The following is a 19,659-nucleotide window of genomic DNA, read 5'->3' on the forward strand; positions in this document are numbered from 1 at the left end:
TGGGAGAAGGATGTTTCAGGTGGAGGGAACATAGTTAACAGCATAGAGGTGTGTGGTAGCATGACACATCTGTGCAATGGCAGTTCTATGGGTAGGACCAGAAAAGAAGGGGCTTGTGGGAGAGCAGCAGGAGATGAGATAGAAAAGTAGGCAGAGACAGATTATAAAACCCCTCTGGACCATGCTAAGGGAGTTGTTAGATAAGTAGAAGAGAAGTTCTATTTTAGAGATGCTGCGTTTGAGATATAAATGGCACATGTCTAGAAGGTAGCAGAAAACAGAAGATCAAAACTCCAGGGAAAATGAGGGCCAGATTAATATTCTTATATCTATCTGTATCAATCATATCTTAAAGTGTCCCTCATAGGAGTGATCTTTGAAGCCACAGATGCAGATTCAGGTATCATGATGTAGACAGTGCAGAGGAAGGAAAAGGAAAAGAAGAGAGTTGTAGGTAAGGCCCACAGTTCAAGGACTGGAAGAGGAGGAGGCATCAGGATGGAAGTCAGGGACAGTTAAAAACTGGAGGAGCACCCTGTCACTGTAGCCAAGGAAAGGGAAAGATTCATGAAGGCCTCTGGGTGGCAGGGTCCAGCACTGAGCAAGGTTAAGGAGGGTGAAAATGGAGAAAAGGTCATCAAACATGGTGACCAAATGATCCCTTGGTGACCTTTAGGAGAATAAATAGAAGGCAGGAGGTAAAACTCAGAAGCAGAGGTTGGAGTGACAAGGAGTACAGTGACAGTGAAGGCAGAGAAAGTGGACTTCCAAGCCTCTGTGCCCAAGCCAGTCCTATTTTCGTGCCTGGCATCTGCCTTTTGTACTCAACCTTCATGTGACCCTTTTCTCCTGGCTTTCGGTCCTGTCTCTCTTATTCTCACTGTCAACTCTCCCAGTGTGATGGCATCTCTTGCTAGCGGCAATTCTAGCATTCAGCCATCAGGCAAGTTAGGACCTGAATCCCAAGTACACTTTATCAGATAAGGAAATAGGTCAAAGGTTATCTTGATGAAGGATGTGCTGTCTTAGAGTCTGCAAAAACAGAATCTCTCTTCCTATTTTGTTTTGCCTGTTTGCTCATTCCGAATGAATGGGTGGTGTTTTTTGCCCATTGATTTCCTCAATCTGCTGAAATGACTATATGCTTTTTCCCCTTATTTGGTCAATTTGAATGTTCGATTTTTATTTATTTAATGTTTTAAATTGAAGTATAACTGACCAACATTATATTAATGCCAGCTCTACAATATAATGATTCCATCTTTGTATATATTATGAAATGAGTATAATAAGTCTAGTTAACATTCACCACTCGATAGAGTTAACCTAAAAATTTTTTTCTTGTGATGAGGATTTTTAAGACCTACTCTTCTAGCAACTTTCAAACATGTAATACAGTATTATTAACTATAGTCACCATGCTGTACGTTCATCCCCAGGACTTATTTATTTTATAACTGGAAATCTGTAACTTTGACCCCCTTCATCCATTTCTGCCCACCCCCTACTCCCAGCCTCTGGCAATCTCCAATCTGTTTTCTGTATCTATGAGGTTGGGGTCTTGTTGTTGTTGTTTTTATTTCCACATATAAATGAGATCATATGGTATTCGTCTTTCTCAGCCTGACTTATTTCACTTAGCATAATACCCTGTAGTGCCATCCACATTGTTGCAAATGGCAAGATTTAATTCTTTTTTTAGGGCTGAATAATGTGTGTATGTGTGTGTGTGTGTGTGTGCACGTGCATCATGTCTTTTTTATCCATTCATCCATTGATGGACACTTACGTTGTTTCCATAACTTGGCTTATAAATAATGCTAATATGAACATGAGGGGTATATATCTTTTCAAATTAATGTTTTCATTTTCTTTTTTTAAAAAAGATTTTATTTATTTATTCATGAGATACAGAGAGAGAGAGAGAGAGAGGCAGAGACACAGGCAGAGGAGAAGCAGGTTTCATGCAGGGAGCCTGACGTGGGACTCAATCCGGGGTCTCCAGGATCAAGCCCTGGGCTGAAGGCAGCGCTAAACGGCTGAGCCACCCAGGCTGCCCAATATTTTCATTTTCTTTGGATAAATACTTGAAAGTGGAACTGCTGGATCATATGGTAGGTCTACTTTTAATTCTTTGAGAAATCTCCTTACTGTTTTCCATAAGTGGCTGTACCAATTTAGATTCCCACCAACAGTGCACAAGGTTTCCCTGTCTCCATGTTCTCATCAGCTCTTGTTATCTCTTATCTTCTTAATAGCCATTTTCACAGGTGTGAAGTGGTATCTCATTGTGGTTTTGATCAGTATTTCCGTGATAAGTGATGTTGAGCTTCTTTTCATGTACCTGTTGGTCACCTGTATGCCTTCTTTGGAAAAAATATCTATTCAGATCTTCTGCCCATTTTTTAATTGAATTCTTTGGGTTTTTGCTATTGAATTCTATGAGCTTTTTAAAAAATATATTTTGGATATTGACCCTTTATCATATATATAATATTTGAAAATATTTTCTCCCACTCAGTAAGTTATCTTTTCATTTTATTGATGATCTCCTTTGCTGTGTGGAAGCTTTTTAGTTGGATGTTGATTTTTGTTACCTTTGCTTTTGGAGTCAGAGCCAAAAAAATCATCACCAAGACTGGCCAGGAGCTTACCGCTGGTGTGTTCTTAAGAGTTTTATGGTTTCAGGTCTTCATTCATGTCTTTAATCCACTTTGATTTTTTGTGTGTAGTATAAGACAGTAGTCTAATTTCATTCTTTTGCATGTGGCTGTCACCATTTTTTAAAGAGATTGTCCTTTCCCATTGTATATTCTTGGCTCCAGAATGTCTTTAAGGACACTTTCTAATAGGAAGAATACCCACCTATCTATTAACAGTAGTTACCTACCCAGGTCCTGGACAGTAGGAGGTTGTGGTGAAAGATGTTTTCGTTTTTTAATTTTTACAGTATACACCATTTTGTTGTTTTAGGTTATTGTTCTTGTTTTATAACAAAAGACTTGTTGGTTTTCTAATTTTAAACATTTTGTTTAAAAAAAAAAAGACAAAAAAGATATCCCCTTGGTCCTTATAATCTGTAGAAGTACCATTTGGCTAAGATCATCCATATTTTTCTTTATATTTTCCACCCATCAGTCTTTGGCAGCCAGCATTAACTCAATGGAAATGTTGGCAAACTCTCGAGTTAGACATTTGTTCCCTTGAATGTCATGGCCATATCTAGATAATTGTTCTCCTACATCAATTGATATCTAGCTTTTAATGTAATTGGATTTTTGCATAAATGCCACTTATGCAAATTAAAACAATGACTCCATTCAATAAACTGGAAATGATAACCGCAGTCATAATGAAAGTAAGTGGAACTAATCAAAGCCCCATCTTCATAATTTTCTTTTTAGAGACCAACAACTGAAACAAATGATCAGGAAGAATAATTTGCCATTTATTCCAATCCCTGCTTTTTCTAATAGTAATAAAGAGCACAAATAGCAAACAAATTAAGCACTGCTCCCTCTGAGCCAATCAATTACCAAGTCATGACAGCTTTACCTCCTCCTACTTGAATCTTTTCCTTTTATCACTAGCTCATCCAGGCCCTGTTCTTTTCCTTTGAACCATGTCAACAGCCTCTCAGATTCTGTTCTTGCTTTTCTTAAATATGTCCTCCTCATTGGTCACTGAAATGAGCTCTCTACTACAAAAACCAAGCCATTGCCTTGCTTAAAAACTCTTTGGTGGCCCTTAGAGTAACATAGAATGCTTAAACTTTGTCACGGCATTCAATATTATTGGTTTCCTTGATCCTACCTGTGGATCTTCTGAATTCAGTTTCATAATATGCCAGATAGAGCTCTTCCCCCTGACTATGGGTTATTGTGTGGAGATCATGTCACTGCCAGACCTTCACTTTCTCTTGTGATGCATTTCCCTCTGGGGAAATTTAGTGTTCTCTTTTGTCACCTTGGTGAGGATGACTACAGTTCACTGTGGCAGGTTTTCCTAATTTTAGCATTTGGTTGAATGGATTGTTGACTTCCTTTCTTCCCTTTCAGGAGGCTTTTAGAATCCTATGCAGATACAACCACTCCCTTGCTAAACTTCTGTAAACTGAGAAGTCTTTTGCAACAGATTTTTTTTTTTTAAGTTTATTGCATACCATTTTCCAAAGTCAAGACATGCCTCAATTCTTATATTTGGATGAAGGATGCAGCTCCAATATGACTTTCAATGTTCACTTTTCAATAAAAAATTCTACCACACCAGGTACCGTATCACACATATATAATTGGATTTATATAAAATTCAACTCTATAGGTATAAGTGCACACATATATATTAAATAATTATATCTCTGCTTTAAAAATCACTTTCCTGGCTAATACTTTTAAATAATACTATTGCTGTTTTATAGGTGGTCTAACAGATCATTTCCTGGAGTCAATAGCGCTAAGATTAGAGAGTTCTATAACTTTAACCAGAGCCAAATGAATGAACCCTCTGAATTAACTGTTTTATTATTTCTTCTGTGCCAGATTTCTAAAATCTGAAAGTAGGAGAGAAGCTAACAGTTACAGATTTATCAGAGACCATTTTAAGGAGCTGTTGAAACAGCTTATGAATCTATAGACTTCAACCATACATGTGCACATAAAAATATATCTAGTTCTTTTTTTTAATTTTTAATTTTATTTTATTTACTTATGATAGCCACACAGTAAGAGAGAGAGAGAGGCAGAGACATAGGCAGAGGGAGAAGCAGGCTCCATGCACCGGGAGCCCGACGTGGGAGCCCGACGTGGGATTCAATCCCGGGTCTCCAGGATTGTGCCCTGGGCCAAAGGCAGGCACTAAACCACTGCGCCACCCAGGGATCCCTAAAAATATACCTAGTTCTTAAGACCTAAAGACTTTTTAGGGGGAAAAGTGTTTAAGTTTGGCCCATGCAAGCCCTTCCACCATGTATAACCCTACTCTTGGAAGATCTTACTCAGGCATCTAGAAAATGATGACTGCAGAGATAGGACTTTCCACTGAAGACCAGATAGGAGAACACTGTAGAAACATAATACTGGACCCTCTGAAGGCAGTACAAATATCTGCGGGACCCAGATATCCAGTCAACTAACAAGCTGTGCTCTTCTAAAACCCTTAAATACATAAAAATACAAAATTGGCCACATATATGTCTTCAAGTTCTCCAGCTTTCTGGGGTCATTTATTCTTAAAAGGAACTTACTTAAGGAGCTCTAGAACCTCTGGGAGGAGCAAAGAGTTGCATCTGGAGCCACTCAAGTTATACAAGGAGTCTCCCTTGTGTAGTTTGAGATTACTGGGAGAGATTATTAAAACTTTGTGTCTTTCTTTACATTATAGTTCTCTTTTTTTTTCTTTTTCAAATAATAAAAACTTTCTAACCCAACACTCCATTTTTGTCTCACTTATACAGAAGGCAGAGCTTGATTCAGAGCTTCCTTTAGTAACTTCCCACTTCCCTTTTGGAATAGCCTAATTTATATGGGTTAAACTTTATAAAACCAGGGTGGAAATTCCAAATAAAACAATTAAATTAGGTAGAAGGCACAACATGCAGCCATAGTCAATCACTGCTAGATCAATATACGAACATAGAATAGGTATGGCCTTTTAAATAGTCCCTGGATTATCAAAAACAAATAACTTCTACTTGTTTTCAGCCAAGTCCTTGTGTCTTCTGAGGTCATCATTCCTTAAAGATCCTGATAACACTGTCTAGGCCCCAATACCATATACCTTGGGAAACTCTGTGACCACCCTCCCCTGACACAGGCATGCATGTATAGACACAATATGCACACACTTTCCCCATCCCTGTGTCACTCTCTCCAAAGTACCCCAGTGAGGTCTTTCTGGTGCTTAATGAATCCTCTGAGCTATTCTCTGTCCCCACTCCTCTGCCCCAAGATTGTTGGTGTCATGGATGCTATCAGTGCTCAACCACGGGGAATTACTTTATTCAGGAGATTAAGTTTCTACCATTCCTCTTTCAGAGAAGACTAGGGGTGATGAGTCACTGACATGAGTTTAGAAAACCACAACACTTGTCTCAAAAGGGGACCAGCTCTATTGTGCAATTCATGCTCCAGACCTCTCCAGGGAATCAGTCCCAAGTTAGTCCCTGATGAGACCATACCCATGTTGGGATGTCCATGTCTACTCTCACTCCTCTCTCCTGAGAGCACTTCCTCAATACATCACAGTCAGAGCAATCCCTGTCTCAGGCTCTGCTTCTAGGCAACCCAACCTGATACAGTTGGGTTTAGGTTTCCTCTTGAAGGAGAATAATGACCCAATATAGAAAAGCAATGATTTAGGTTTGAATTCAGTGCTCTTTGCTAAAACAAGCAGCATCAAAGTGGACAACTGCAGGGTATGTTGCCCTCTTTTCTATACAGGGCGATAGGACAATATTATATCTGTTTTGTGGTTTTACAGGACTTTATTCTGTCCTCTCTTAATTGCCTCCCAGAAAAGGAAATGAACACTAAAAGAAAGGACAGCAAGGCCTGGGTTCAGGGAGCTCCCAGAGTTTGACAATCGTATTATTTAAAATGTTTCTGAAAGCTCTTGAAGCAAAAACAAAGCACAGGAACCAGATAATTCAACTCTTGAAAAATCTGCCCTTCCCGCAACTCATTTTTCTCATTTTCTTTCTCAAGCACTTTCACCCATAAACTGAAGAACCCTTCCCTCAATTCTTTAAGGGGCCATAACAAGGGCCGCAAATGGGAATGTGTGATGCTGTGAGGGAAGGCATGTTAAAAAATGAAATGCAACTGAATAAATTTGAAGATCAAATTGGCTTTATTCAGCAATTCATGAATCAATGTGGCATCCCATCTAGCAAGTGAAAAGGAGCTCTGAGAAAATGTACAAAATGGAAGACCTTTACAGGCAGAAGGAGGTAGAAAAGCAAGTTTTAATAGATTGGACTATTTCGATTTCGGGCAAGTTACCTTTGGGGGAGAGGGGTCTATTGTGCAGATCACCTCACTAAGGCTAACCAGGTAATTCTAGGTTGACTGGGTAAGGATCACATTCCTGGGAGGAGCTGAAATTGCAATTACGGTAGGTGTTGAGTCTTGATTTGCTGACATTAGGCCTAGTACAAATAACTCCATTAGGGGCCTGTTGTCTCTTTTTTGTTAACAGGTATATAGAGAATTCTGTGGAAGCCAAGATATGCAGGATGCGATGACATCTCCCTCCGTAGGGCACAGGTGGCATGGCGTACATGTTCCCACTGCGGCAGAGGCTAGGTTAAGTTGGAGGGATGTACAAATTGCCATGGGACTACAGAAAATGAAACAACCAACATTACTTGGTGATGAGGAGGGGGAGGTCAGGAAAGTTTTTATAGAATATATGACATCTGATCTGTGCCTGGAAGGATGGGAGGTAGATGACCAAGGAGGAAAGAAGAAAGAAGGAAATCCCAGGGAAAGAGTCTCCCAAGGGACAGAGATGGGACCGCAGATGGCAATGCTAGGACCCAGTGAGCCCAGAGTGCTACAGAGACATGGCAGGAGATGACACTGGGCAGATAGCCTGGCATCAGCTTGAGGAGACCCAAAGCATCAGGAAAAGTGTTCAGTGGGAGGTGCCTTGTTCATATGTATTATAGAGACCAATCTGCCCAGCATGTGGGGGAATAGAGAAATTGAGAGACAGAGACAGAGACATAGAGAAATGAGAAGGTAGTGAAACCAGTTAGGAGGCTTTTGAAATGTCTCTAGGGTTTATTGTGTATTTGTGAAGTGCTAGGCATTCTTCCAAGCATTTTCCATATTTGATTTCACTTAATCCTGGCTATGACTGAGGGTCACAAATGCTATTGTGCATCTCAAGTGACAGGAGAAAACTGAAGCATAAAAAGTTAAGTAAGTTGCCAGGGGGGTCAAAGCTAGTAAGTACAGAGCCCTGAAGGAAACCCAGGGAGTCTGACTCCAGAGTCCACAGCCCTTTCTTCCCCACTCTGCTGAAATCATCCAGGCAAGATACGTGGAAGGACTCTCCAGGGCAATAGTAGCTAGGATAGTTGGGAGACAAAAAAAAGGATGTCTGCAGGGGGAATACAGGTGAGGCAAAGAGATAAGTCCAAATAACCAAGCTCTAGTTCTAGTGAACCAAGGAAGGGAATAGGAATTCATAAGAAAGGGTGCAACAGCTTCAGGAGTGAAGGTGTTACTACGTTTGCAGAGCTTGGGAGACATCCTGGTGAACCGTTGGGAAACATGTGACACACTCCCAGTCTCTGCTTCCTCCCTGTGCAGTAAGATATCCCCTCCATATTCTGCAACTGGGCCTCACCATGCCTGCTCTGTCCTCTGCTCTGTGAAGTGTCTTCTCAAGGAAGTGCCCACTTCCTTGAGAAGTGGACAATATCGTGATTTCAGAAGATATATGTGTTTGGTCTTCATCCTGGCTCCTGGCACAGAGTTCCTAAAACCGTTGTAATTTCCTAAGTGATAAAAATGTTAAAGGTGCTTTTTATGTGTGAATTAGGTGTCTTTTGGAAAGTACCTAAAGATGGGGGGTTGGTTGGGAGGGGAACCAACCACATCATTAGAGGGCTGGAACTTCCAGTCCCACTCCCACCCACCCCGAGGGAGGGGAGAGGGGCTAAAGGTTGAGTCAGTCACTAATGGCCAATGGTTTCATCAATTGTGCCTATGTAATGAAGTCTCCAAAAAAACCCAAAAGGAGGGGAACCTGGGTGACTCAGTCAGTTGAGTGTCAAGCATCTCTCTCTCTTTCTCTCTCTCTCTCACCCTCTCCACCGTGCCCTCCTCCTGCCTGCACTCCTATTAGTTTTTATTAAAACAAAGTCAGTGACAGAAGACTATTCATTGTGCCATTATTTATAATAGCAGGTTAGAAAGAATCCAAATGTTTATTAATAGGAGACTTATAAACTATGACACGTTCCCACGATTCTGTATAGTCAGTCTTGAAGACATGAGGAAGTTTCCTATGTACCTATCTGTGGATACAAAGATGAATTATTTCATGCAAATGCAAGGTACAAACTGCTAAGTCATATGCCACCTTTCATATATATATTCCTGTACTTGCAAAAAGAAATCCTGGAAGAATAAACCAGAAACAAAATTAATTCACAAACTGCTAAGTCATACGCCACCTTTCATATATATATTCTTGTACTTGCAAAAAGAAATCCTGGAAGAATAAACCAGAAACAAAATTAATTCACAAACTGCTAAGTCATACGCCACCTTTCATATATATATTCTTATACTTGCAAAAAGAAATCCTGGAAGAATAAACCAGAAACAAAATTAATTCCCTGTAGACAGCTGAGGCAAACAGGGTGGAGGGCATAAGCATGGAAGCTAGAGGGCCCTGTGTACAACTAACTGGCTTTTCCTTTATGGGTGTCTGATGAGAGTGAAGGACACTGGCAGGGAAGAGATAGGGAATGGATAGAGAAAGAGACACAGTATGGCTCAGGATGAGAATGGCCAAGAGGGAAGGAACAAGAGAACAGGAACGGAGAAATGGTAGAGACATCACCTCCCCCAAGCAACTCTCCCTCAGTTTGCAAAATTTCCTCCCCCAGTCTCGCCTGAAATCTTTGTTGTTCACCCATACTTTTTGGCTTAAGTTAAAAATATTTTATTCGAAATATTTACAGGAGGCTATTTAGCAGTTTTGCTTGTGTGGCAGGACGCTGATTTGTGTCTTTTTCCTCGACGGGTGGGTGTGTTCCTCCCTCTCTCCTCGTCCCCGCCCCAACTGGAGCAGGAGGCAGCTGTGCGCTCACTGGCACCAGAGCAGAAGTGGAGGAGTAGGAGATAAGAGGCTGTCGGCTAACGTTTGCTGCCCCACCCCTCCCCACCCCCAGGCCTCGGCAAGGGTGAGGAAGGGGGAAATGACATCTGGGGTTCTGAGAAGGAGAAGAGCCATCTATCGTTACAGGCAGGGAGGGGAACGCGTGCCAGGAATGGTTATATGGCTGGGACCCTCTGGGCAGAGGGCATCAGGGGCAGCCCAGCCTGAGTCCTGTGCTCCAGGCAAGACAAGGAAACAGAGCCAGACCCATCATGGGTGAAGGGCCGTACAGACAGACCCTCAGGGACGGTGAACAAAGATTAAGTGGGCCCCCACACATTCTTTGGCAGGGGACATGATCCAGGAACTGTGACATACATCAGAGAGAGACAGAGAGAGAGAGAGAGAGAGAGTGTGAGCCCTGGGACTGATGAAGTAAGGGTTTCCCCCTGTTTTCTTTTTCCAACACTCTGCCATAATGTGAATGTAAAGTTAGTATTAAATTGGTTTACAGATTATTTTACTGGAGTGTTTATTACACACTTCAATTTGGGGGACAAAATATATACCCAAAACCTCTGATTCTTTCTCCACCTAATTAGACATGCTTACACCCCCCCCACAGGAATAGCAGCTTGGTGCACAGAAACAAAAGCAGGGTATCTCTGGCTTTCCTGGAGTTCCCCCAGATCCCAGCTATCCCATCCACACTCAGGGTGCCAGTGCTGAGACCCAGAGGCAGCGGCATGTCAGCGTGATCAGGAAACAGCAAAGCAAGCAAAGTCAAGAGCTTGGAGAACTTGTCAGGGAGGGATGCAGATCATGAACGCTCAGTCCACCTTTATTTAATTCATGTCCCCAGAACTAAATTCCACAGAGGTCAAATACATTTGACTCGAGAACAGCCAACAAAATTGTCCTGCACTTTGTCCTGAAAGCAAACAGCAATAGAAAAAAGGAGCCAGAACAGGAGAATGGGGACAGGGTGGAAGAGGTACTAGCTAAAAATATAAAAAGATTCACAGAGAATGCCTTTTCTTTAATGTCCTGGAAATTCAGTAGCTGATCGTGGTTGCTACATAAGGAGACTAGTTTTCTTTTACGGTAATCACAGGTTTGGAAACCATCCACCTTCAAAAACAAATTTAACCTTTGGAGCTGTGTGAATCGGCAGGTGAAACAATTGCATTAGGACAAGAAGTGCATATTTTATATGTCCAACTGACTTCGTAAGATTGTTATAGATTCTACCAAAAAAAAATATTAAGGCACTCTACTAGTCCCTGCTTACCTAGATAAACTAGTTCTTTATTTTGCCCACCTTTCACACAGTATTGCAACAATGACAAGCTCACCTGCTAGAATGTGAGCTCTGAGAGTGCTGGGACACCATCTCTTCATATCTGAACCTCACTGCTTACCACAGTGCCTGGTGCTATTAAGTGCGTAACAAATGAGAAGTGAAGAGGTGTATGGATGGCAAGGTGGGAGCTCAATGGATAGACAGGTGGTGTGTGCATTGGCTACAGCCCCATGATTTAGGAGGTGGCCCAAGTTTTGCCATAACATGTGCAGACAAATGGAAGGAGCTGGGAATGGGCGGGGGAGGGGGGGCATTGTAGAGAGTTGTCTTTCAGTTTCATCTGCCCTGTGAGCGACAGATCTAAGTAGATGTGGTTAAAAAAAACAAAAACGAAGAAACAAAAAAACACCTCACAACTGTAGAGCAAGGATATCACAGTATATCTGATGTTATGGGCAATATGCAGCAGTAGGATATTCTCAAAAGTAGTAATATCCAAAGGTCAGGGCAGATGATAGTATTGTGGATTTAGGGACAATACTTAAGATCCTCTTGACTGAGGACTCTAAGTGGTAAGCAAATAGTTAATAGTTCAGGGTAGAGCTCCCAGTTGGGAATCAGGATTAATTAGGACACCACAAGTAGAAGTCCAATTGGATAGGCAGATTTATGATGGCTACATCTTGTGGGGGCACATGACAGCTGATGACTCAGTGGATATGGAGCTTTAGGCAGCAAGCCTGATGTCAGATCCTATCCCCAGAAAACATGACAGGCCTAATGTGCTCTTTGGGGATCCCATTCCCATTCTTGTGTATATTCATCTTCTCCCTGCAACAATCAGTGCCAGTCACCAAATAAGCAAACAAACTTCCCTTCTTACAGTCAACGTTGTCTATGCTATTGTCTCCTCTTCTTCACCTCCTTCTCAGTCCTCTTTGAGTACATCCAGTTAGGTATTTCTTTCTCTACTCATGAGGTGGTTCTCACTGAGGACAGTGATGGTGTTGCTGATGCTATATTCAAAGGACATGTTTCAGTATGTACCCAACATGCCCTCTGCAGCATCCATTATCTACTACTCCTGTTCCTTGACATGACTTCCATGGCCATGCCTCCTGAGAGCTTCTTCCTATCTCCTGCCTCTCCTTCATGGACTACCCATCTGGCCATTTTTTTTCCCAAATGTTCATGTTCCTCCAAGATTTCCTGGCTGCTCTTCTCTCATGCTCTGCACCCTTCTTGTGAGATGTCACCTATTCCCTTCATTTCAACACCCGGATGAAAATGACTCTCAAGTTTATATTTGACTTTGGATTTCTCTCCACATCACCATAGCTGTATGGGTATATCCTATTTCCTAGACATCTCCCCTTGGCTATCCATGGACTGAAGTATGCCATTTTGAGGCAACTTGATATTAAGAACCAAATGAAACTGACATGGGCCCAAATGATACACAGCAAAATTTGTTATAGATGAAAAGCTTACTTGAGTTTGGTAAACTTAAAAATTGCAAAATTTACTTCGGGATAATTTTAGGCTTGATTAAAAAAAAACGTAAACTACAGCTGAGAAGAGCAAAATCAGTAAATGGTAAAAATTATTGCTCACAAATTAATGAAAAATTAAAAAGATTTGATAAAAGCTTACATGTGTAAAATCTGACATGGTAAAAATAGTAGAAATAAAAGAAAATTTACCATGGAAAAGCTATAATTGGTACAAATTTCACAAAGATAATGAAAAAGTTGAAAAATAAACTTCCTTGTAAATTGTACATAAGAAAGATTATATCCTGATGGAAATAATATTGGTAAAATAAAAATCAAAGTGGAAACAGTTTAAATATGCTATATAGAAAATGGACCAAGGAGCTAAATTGCCTTAATGGAATGCATCCTGGAATAAATCTTTGCCACAAAATTCATCAGTTGTTGATATCATCCTAACAGAAATGTTTATGCTCAAGAGTAAAAACCAGGCAGGGTCAAAAACATATACAAGCTCAAAATGATGAAGCCAAAATGTCCCACACTCCCCATGGGTACTTCAAACCCCAGTTTCCAAACTGGACTCACTTTGCCTTCCTCATACACTCCACATCACTCCTCTTGTTTCCTCTCCCTGATTCCTCTCCCTTTCTTACCACCTTTCTCCTAACACATCTGACCACATCCTGCCTTTTCTGGCTCCTACAGATCTCTCAATATATTCTATCTCCACTCTAATTTCCACTCTAATTCCTGCTGTGGATGCCATCATCTCAGCCAGGCAAGAGCTTCTTAACTGGTCATACTAATTTCCTGAACGACCTCAAAGCACTCCACACACTGCCAAGGAGGGAGGTCTTTCAGAAAGGCAAATCTGATCATAGGTTCTTTATAGGTTCCCTCTGCCCTGTGCCTAGCTTGCAAGGCTCCTCATGGCATGTACATCTCCAGCCTCAGCCTCACAGCTGCTACTATATTAAGCTTCTCTCTGTGTCTTGACTTGCCAGCCTCTCTCTGGCTCAAAGGCAACGCATATGCTTTCTCTTCCACCTCGGATCCTGCTACCTTCACCCCAACCCCTAGAATCCCTTTGCTAGTGAATTTCTATTCATCTTTCAAGAATTAAATTGCAATTGTCTGTTTTCTTGTCTGTCTCTTCCCTAAATTATAAAGTTCTCAGGGCAGGATCATGCCTTATTCATCATTATATTCTTAGTTACCAAGTACAGAGACTGACATGTAATAGGGCCTCTCTATGTATCTGCTGAACTGATGGATGGATCTTATTTAATCTGCACAACAATCCTGCACAGCAGGCATTACTACCTTTATTTAAAGAAGCTCAAAGAAGTTAAATAACTTGTCCAAGTTCTACAGCAAGTAAGAAGCAGTAAAGACTTCACCCACGAGTTTAGCTATAAAGTACATATTCTCTCTATTCCACAATGCAGTGCTTTTTAATTGTATGCAACCAAAATACAGATATGAAGACACAGTTCCTACAAACATGGTATTGAGAGTCAACAGGGGAGAATAACGCATTAAAAAAAAAATCACTGGAACAGGGTGGGTTTTAGATGTATGGACTATGGGTACATAAAGAAAAAGAATTCTCTTCACCCGGGATCCCTGGGTGGCGCAGCGGTTTGGCGCCTGCCTTTGGCCCAGGGTGCGATCCTGGAGACCTGGGATCAAATCCCACATCAGGCTCCCGGTGCATGGAGCCTGCTTCTCCCTCTGTCTATGTCTCTGCCTCTCTCTCTCTCTCTCTCTCTCTCTCTCTGTGACTATCATAAATAAATAAAAATTAAAAAAAATAATAAAAGAATGACCAAAGGTGAAAGGGAGGGTTAGGAAAGACATTGAGGGGGTATTAGAACTAGGGTTTAAAGGATAAGTCGGAGCTTGACTGGCAAAGCTGGAAAGTGAATTCTGGGCAGATGTAGAGAATGAGTTCAGTTTTTTTAGACATCAGTTGCTATATTGAATAAGCTTAAAAAATTAATATTCTTTTTGCATGTAGTATAGATGACAAAGCTACTAATGCGAATATTTCAACATTTCAAAACACTAAAATGATTAAATGTATAAGAGTTTAAGAGATGATTTCTCAGAAGCATTGAGCATGATGCTGTAAGCGTCTCTCCTGCCAGAGTCCTCGGGCAGGCCATTATGAACGTATTTCTCCATGTCTTGTACCTCATCAACCTATTCTGCTGTGTTCCAAGTGCTAATTAAAATTGTATGCTGCCTGCCAAAGTAAAAGCGCTTACATTAAAATAATAAGTGTCTAAATTAAATGGCTCAAAACAGAGTCTGATTCCAAGTTGACATATAGTTCTTACTCCAACCCATAATTGTGCGGGGAGAGGGATGAGACTCAGACATAAGATTTAATCAATAGTACGTTCTTTCTGCCATTTATAATTATTCAAACAATCTATAGCTTAAAGTTTATAGAAGCCATCATCCCATCTTATCCCTTCAATACACTGAAATGACTTAATCTGGAATTTTGAGGTGAAATGTGATGTTCTATAGGAAAGAATATGACGTTTATTATTACAGTGTATCTGCAATTCCCTATGCAAACCCCCACCCCCACAAAACCAAAATAGATTCCTTTCCCAAACACAACAAATTTTTTAAAAATGTTTGTTCAAAACAAATTTTTTAAAAAATATTTGTTCTGTGGGGCACCTGGGTAGCTCAGTCAGTTAAGCATCTGATTCTTGGTTTTGGTTCAAGTTCTGATCTCAGCATCATGAGATTGAGCCCCGTGAGGGCCCCTGCTCAGGGGGGAGTCTGCTTGAGATTCTTTCTTTCCCTCTCTTTCTGCCCCTACCCACCCCTGCTCATTTGCTCTTTCTTTCTCAAATAAATAAATGAATAAAATCTTTTAAAAAATGTTCTGCAAATGTTACGACTAAGATCAATTTTCGGAAAAAAATTATGTTGATACTACTTCTTAACTAGATATTGGAGTTGGACATTGTGAATAAGACTTAATACACAGTAAATGCCCAATAGACATGGACTAATGTTCTAATTATTCTACTCAACAATTATGAGCAGTAGGGCAAGCAAATCTCACTATACATCACGCTAAAAAAAAAAAAAAACTGTTTTTGAGTTATTCTTCAAGAAGGCCCAGAGGTACTGATATCAACCTTTTAATCTCCTAATTCCTCATTTCACCTCAACCATTCCTGTTCATTCTTCTATTCATCAACCCTCCCCACCCCGATTTGTTCCCTTTGATTTAGCCCTGAAAACTGAAATAAATCTGGAGTTTCCATTCAAACACTACGAATCCTCCCACGTCTTCACTCTGTATATGCTCCTCCATCTGTGAGGCCCTTTTGTTACCTCCCTCAGTCCCATTTCCTACCGGGCAAACACATCTCCCAAAACCCATTCAAAGATACTTTCTAAGCTGTCCTGGTTCTCCCCAAAGCAGAATTACCCAGTCTCTTCTCTTAACTACCATGGCGCTTCATTCATTTGTCTACTACGGTCCTTAATACACCGCAATATTGTTACTTGTGGAGGGGAAACACATCTCACTTATCTTTACTACTCTAAGGCTTTGCACAGTACTTGGCATATACAAAAACATTCAACAAATATTTGTTGAATAAGCTGTAATAAAGTATGTTAATTAAAGGTAAGCAATTTTGGGTAAAGACCGCAATTTATTTATTTATTTTAAATTTTTTTTTTTTTTAAGACTGCAATTTAGAACAGGGTTCTGGAGTTCATCGGAATAAAAACATTACAAATTTATGCCAAGTCCACATTTAACTTCAGCCTAAAATAACAAGGTACCTAAAATCTCATCATCTTAGAACTGAAAGGAAACTTTGAGGCAATCTAACCGACTGTCTGCTATATGGATCAAGAAACTAAGACCTGGATCTCATCTCAGGTTTCCTGCTAGTAAGCAGCAGCCCAGAATCCTAACGCAGGCCTCTCAACTCCAAGTTGACCGCTTTCTCCATTTTATTCCTCTGTCTCTCTACTGAAGACCTTTGCTAGTCTAATGCCATCAGTTGAGACTAAATTCTAGGGTCTAGTCCCAGACGAAAATTTTACCTACTTTGGTGCAGACACACACAAAAAACTGATTATTTTGAGAAAACCGTTAGCTAGAAACCAATGTTTGCATGGGTGAATCCACCTGTGTGTTTCTATGGGTCCCTGAAGGATTAACAGACACTGCCTATGAATACTTGGTTTAAAAAATGATAGACTCAGAAGAAAAATCTTTGTTGATATCTTATTTTAAAAATATATACCCTTAATATGAAAAAAAGTATTAGCTTTCAAGAGAGAAGCTACTTACACTTTCCATAAAACAGAACACTGTCTATAAAACACCAGTGAAGAGATCACACCAATTAGGCTTTCTCTGCAAAACATGATTAAAATATTAGCAGAGGATTTAGAGTGGACATTAAGTTGCCTAAAATCAATGGCATTAATTTATTTTTGTACCTTTAATTATTTAACAGGAGACTGATTTTATTATCTTTGTTAAGATTAACTAGAAACTGTGAAAGAGCATATAAAGCTTGTTAAACTAAAATCAAATTGCATGAAACTTGATAGTTTAGAAAAAGGATATCTAACATGTCAGACCATAAATTCCAGCATAATGAACATTAAAATTGAATATTTAAAAATAATTCAAAGTACTAGACATGAATTTGTATTTATACAATTGGTGTGATGACATTTCTAAGTATATGGATGAAGGATCAGAGTGAAAATAAAGAGATGATAAATAATGACCAGTGCCTGATTTAGCCTCACTTTTCTCAGCAATCAAATATTTATGTATGAATTATGCATGCCAATTTTTAACTGCGCCATATATCTGTCATTAGTGTGCATATGCTCAGGGGAATGCGAATTAATGTTAGTACCAGCTTAGACAAAGCATAATTAGGAGGACAGCGCTATCCCAAGAAAATAATGTGCTAAAGCCACAATATATGTTTTCTTTTTATTGCTATTTTGAAAAATTAGCTGCATTACTGTTCCCCTTTAAAACTGTGCACCTAAGCTATAGCATCCATAGGGAAGATAAAGAGTAAAAGCTGTTCATTGTTTGAAATTGATACTAAATTAGAAAATGTCAGAAACAACAGGAGTTTGCACATAAACAAAAACTAGAATATTGAAACAAAAACTAGAATATTGAAAAGGTTATTATAGTAGAGGCATATAAAAGAGCAATCTGAAATCCAAGGCCTTGAACTCCGATAAACACATTTCTAAAATCTGGAAGGCAGAAACTCTTAAGGGAGAAGTTTTGAGACTCTGAAAATCTATTCTGCATTTATAAGACATTTTGGTCACAAAGACAAAATAGAAATTTAGCTTTGCATAAGAAGAGATAAAATTTTAAAAATAAATGCTTATGAAACCCAGAAAATCCATTTACTTTTAACTATCTTAGAAAGAGGAAGGAGAAAGGAATAGAAAAAAAATATTAGGATGGAAACAATGATGAATGAACAGAATGAGAAGGAGTGCATGATCGCAGCCCCAAGAAACTTAATAGATATGCAAGGAAAGAGAACAAATTACTCTTATCTTGATCCATGAGAATTCAACCAGAAACACTAGAAAAATGTAAAAATTTATCCTAAATATCTTGTAAAATCTTCTGATTACCAACAACTATTTGATAAGTGGCCAAAAGAAGCAATAAATAGCTCATCACCAGGGAACAATAAAAACAGTACAATAAAAATTCTGAAAGGCAAAATCCAACAGGAACTCAATGATAAATAAAATCACCTTTACTGGGTGAATTCTAAAAATAAAGGCTTTGTTAGCTGGAGTGATAAAGAAGAATTTTAACGGTTATCAAAAATTTTTTTTGGAATGTCTGAGTTCATTCTGCAAATAGATTTTTTAATTAACTGACTAAACGATTAAAACCATTATAAACATGACATGTCTGCTTTTTTTTAATGGGTATAATGAAAAATGAACAATGTTCTTTCTCTACATAAAGAGAAATCTGGAATGGAAAGCTTGCCAAGTCATCACCATGGTCCCTTTTCATCGGTATTTTGGAATTTTCCAGAAATTTAAAATCTAAACCTTTTATCTGATCACGAAAAGGTCCTAAAGTCCTATTAGCCAATATAATATGGGTTTGTGTTCATACACTCTTAGGACATAAACATAACTATCTTTAGGTCTTCAGAACAGAATTTTTTTTTTTTAATAAAACATCCCTTTTAACAAAATAACCTTTTCAATAGAGTCCATTTCAAATGTTTTTCTATATTCTCCTGCTGCATAAATGCTTTTAGAAATAAGATTTTGCTCATGACTGTTTTAGTTAAATTGTAACAGGTACATTAGAATCAAAAGTACGTTATTCAATTTGTGCTCCATCTTCTGGAAACAAACTACATTGGTGTCCTTTAGAAATGCATGGAATAAAGCCCAGACAGTATAAAACGTAATGAGTAGCAGTCCAAAAATGACTGCTGAATGATAGAAAATACTAGTACTCAAACTCAGAGATTCAATAAACTCAGATAAATTTGCTGCAAGCCTTGCTCTGGGTCCAGCGCTTTATTTTATTCCTTTAGAATATCACTTGCAAAGCTGTTCTGATTTTTAAAAAACATCAACTCTTAACTTTTCTCTTTGAAGACAAAATGATTAATTAAATTCAGCAAGACAGTTTGCAAATTCAACACATGGCATTTATGGTTTGGAAAAAGTCATGTACTACTGAAATAAATTTTTGACTGAGAAATACAAAATTAATTTAAACCTGTATCTGTCCAGTGGTTGAATTTATACTACCAAAATTAACTGTCCAACAGTAATCATCTCAAATACCGTTTCAGTTGCCGTTAAATGCCACCTTAAACCAGTGTTCTTAGACTTAGGTATGCACAGGTACAATATGGGAAACTTGTTTAAAGTGGGTTTCTACCCTGAGGCCTGTAGTGTAGACCGGAAAGGTCAGTGAGAGCCTATTGGTTGGTTCTCATA

The sequence above is a fragment of the Canis aureus genome, chromosome 2, assembly GCF_053574225.1.
Source record: "Canis aureus isolate CA01 chromosome 2, VMU_Caureus_v.1.0, whole genome shotgun sequence".
In the NCBI taxonomy this organism is placed as follows: Eukaryota; Metazoa; Chordata; class Mammalia; order Carnivora; family Canidae; genus Canis; species Canis aureus.